Below are 3,588 nucleotides of genomic sequence, written 5' to 3' on the forward strand. Positions count from 1 at the left end.
ATATCACGCGCGATGGCTTGTATTTTTAATAGAGGAATTGTAAATTGGTCGTTATAATAAGAAATATACATATACCTATACAGCACAAATCTTCAAAGGACGTTCTAAGGACATTCTAAGGACATTCATACATCCTAAAAACGTCCCAGAATATTCTCTGAAGATTTTGTGCTATCTGGGTATGTATCCAGAAAAGGTTAGATTCAGATTTTTATTTAAATAAATTAAATTCCTAATTCTCCCTTCGAATATTTAATTATTCAATATGAACAGATATTTAAACAAAAAACATACATTTGACATTTATTGAAACCAAATTTAGATCTATCGGCAATAGTGAAGAATTTGTTTACCAGTTGGTGCGCATCAGATGCAGATTAAAAAAGAGGTTTCAAAGAAGAGGTATGTATGTTATTTATAATATAAAAAATATATTATGTTTATGTTGCATACGTAAAAGATATTTGATCATGTTATTGTCAAGTTGTACTTTAATCTCGATTCTTTGCATGAAGAGGTTTCGCTGGAAATAGATGATGGTAACTTTTGTTGCAATCATAGACTTACAGGTAGCTTGGCCCCTGTTGTAAGAGGCAGCATGGCAACATCTAAAGGACAGACATTTGCTCGTGTTCATTGTCCTTATATTTAATGCTTCCTTAAGTTTATCTTCAGATGGTCTGTTGCCAATAGAATAATCCGTACACAGTAAAAAACATTTTGTATTTGTGTTAAAAACGATCCTTGTTAAAACTTTTGTATTAAATTTGTAACATACTCTTATGTTAATATAACATATTGTCGTTATGTTATTGTAACATTTTTGCATTGAGTTAATAATAACTATTTCTAAAAGTTAAAAATAACATAACTTACATAATAAAGTTAAATTGACATATTTCTTATAAAGTTTCTTATAAGTTCTTATAAAGTTATTTAATAAAGGTAAATTGACATATTTTTTATGTTATTCATCACAAAGAGATCACTGGTTCTCAGATAAAAGAATAGAAGATTGGAGAAGTGGTGTAGTGCCTAAAGCGATAGACTCATAATCCAAAGATCCGAATTTGAGTCCCACCAGTGCTAGTATATTTTCTTATAAGAAAATTGTGAAAAGTACATATTTCTATCTCTTTCTCTCTCTCTCTTTCAAATGTTCCAGTAATATTTTATTTTAGTTAATTAAACATTCTACGTATAGCAATTTAACACAAATTTTGTGTCAATTTTGTACATTTTATGCGTGTTACTTTTTCACATATTTGCTTTGCATTGAATTAACACATAAATTAGAGTGGATGATTTGGGATACATGAAATATAAATTTAACACATTATTTTTTACTGTGTATTTAAGGATATCTGTTCTTTTCTTCTAGTCATATGGTTGGTACGAGTAGGAATAGATGAAACACACACATTACTCATTAGTGAGAGAATATGTGTATTTCACTCATTCTTACCAGCCTCCACCATGCCATCTGCTAGTGGCTGCGTTCCACAGAGCGCATTATGTGCATGATACGCTGCATTAGAGTGAAAGAGATACGAGAGTGAGATAAAAAAAGAGGGAGAGCACTTAGGTGATGTTCTCGAACGCATGAGAGCGCATAGGCTGCCTCAGCTCCCGAGGTAGTGTAGTTCATGCGCTCTCATGCGTTCGAGAACATCACCCGAGTACTCTCCCTCTTTTTTTATCTCACTCTCGTATCTCTTTTGCTCCAACGCAGCGCATTATGCGCATGATGTGCTTTGCGGAACGCAGCCACTAGCAGATATGTAATATAATTATATACTACCTTTTAATAGAAAAACATATGTGTATACATTCTTATTCGTAATAAATTCCCACATAGCACGTAATATTACAAATATCACAGAAATATTAATGCAATATTGCCACGATATTGCAATATTACTATAATATTTACAGTAATATTTCAGTAATATTACATGTTATGTGCATTATAATATTCGTAGGCAATTTCATTGAATAAAATCGGCGGACGTAACAGCCACGAATTGCTAATAAACATTTTAAAAAGAGCGATTACAAATGAGCTAGCTAGGCAGTACAGTTGGACTGGCAAATTGAAGAAAACAGCATTCAAAGATCTGTTGCTCTCGAAATGTATTCTACGTAAGTTATTGAGATATACTATTAATATTTTTGTATTTTATTTCAATTTTATATCGCTACAATATTATAAATATGAATATTAATAAATGTGTTAGGAGCTGTGCGCATAACGGATGATACAATGACGGAGAACGAAATTGTTCAATATATCTCCAAGTGGCTTGTGCAAGCTACTTTAAGAAACGAACGTAATCTTCAAGCAAACAAAACGTAAGTTTCTACAAATTGTATAATTAATAGATTTGTGAAAGAAACTGAGCAATAACATTTTAATTTTCTATAAATTTCCTAATTGTATAGATTAGTTTATATAATGTAAAACAAATTTATACACAAAAATCGGTCTTTTATTTTTAGAACCATAATATCCATCATAAGGTTATCTCCATTGTTTACTTTTTCGTTTGATTTAATAGAAAATCTTTCAGGCGATGAAATAATGAACCGATTATCTTACATTGTTTCATAGCATTTTTAAATACTATTCAAGTAACAACGAAATCTTTTTATAATACTTAATAACATATTCATATAAAACAATATTATATTATTACATAAATAACATATATTTGATGATGCAGTTTACATTTTGTCTGAATCGGTCCAACCATTCATCGCCTGAATACCTTTTGCTGAAAGCGGAGTAGACTTGTATGTAAAATTAAACAATGATTATTTTGATTATAATATATATTAAGGGCCGATTTTCGATTTAGAAGTAGCATATCTTATTGCAAATGAGAAACTTAAATACTGAATTCGTCATTATTATATATAAACAGAAATACAAAATTATTCAACTTCATATCTTTTTCTCGTATTTCAAATTTTTACTACTAAGTCCCCTTTAACAAATTGCATGCTATTTTGTCACTTTTATTACATTATTTTTATTTTCAGTAAAAGGCAAAGGACAACACAAGAAAATGAAAATAAAAAAGCAAAGCCAACAACTGAAGATGACAAGCAATAAGATTAAATATATTAAATTGTTATTATATTATACTATATTAACACTATAAAAATATTCATGGATACTTCCGACATCGTCAGAAACGTCAGAAACGTCTAAATTAAATTATATTATATACAATATTATATATAATATTTCATATGTACTTATTGTACTTATTGTACTTATTGTACTTATTGTAAAATAATAGAAATAGTTAAATATATAAATATAATACATTATATTTAACTATTTCTATTATTTTACAATAAGTACATATAAAACTTATATTTCATAAGATATTTGTGTTTCTATGAATAATAATACTTCTTCCTGTATATCCATACTGCTTAAATGTTCACTAGACGTCCTAAGAACGTTCTAGGAATATTCTGGAACGTTTTTAGGATGTCTATTAAACATGTATGCAGTATATATATACATATATATTATTTATATATATATATATATATATATATATATATATATATATA

The 3,588-nt window shown here is 28.6% G+C and overlaps 1 protein-coding gene and 1 long non-coding RNA gene across 10 annotated transcripts in view; one reads left to right on the plus strand and one right to left on the minus strand.

Moving 5' to 3' along the window:
- The window catches only part of LOC116846728, a 3,622-nt gene extending 420 nt beyond the window's left edge, over positions 1-3,202 (plus strand). Inside the window, exons 2-5 of the long non-coding RNA XR_004378592.1 lie at positions 323-402; positions 1,983-2,142; positions 2,238-2,352; positions 3,043-3,202. This is a non-coding gene — a long non-coding RNA (uncharacterized LOC116846728). The remainder of the gene's footprint in view (positions 1-322; positions 403-1,982; positions 2,143-2,237; positions 2,353-3,042) is intronic.
- LOC116846727 (ankyrin repeat domain-containing protein 50) overlaps positions 1-3,588 on the minus strand; it is a 692,623-nt gene that overhangs the window by 338,832 nt on the left and 350,203 nt on the right. The window lies entirely within an intron of this gene.

Source organism: Odontomachus brunneus, unplaced genomic scaffold (assembly GCF_010583005.1).
Source record: "Odontomachus brunneus isolate Ranch 3 - 2012 unplaced genomic scaffold, Obru_v1 Obru_scaffold_068, whole genome shotgun sequence".
Classification (NCBI taxonomy): Eukaryota; Metazoa; Arthropoda; class Insecta; order Hymenoptera; family Formicidae; genus Odontomachus; species Odontomachus brunneus.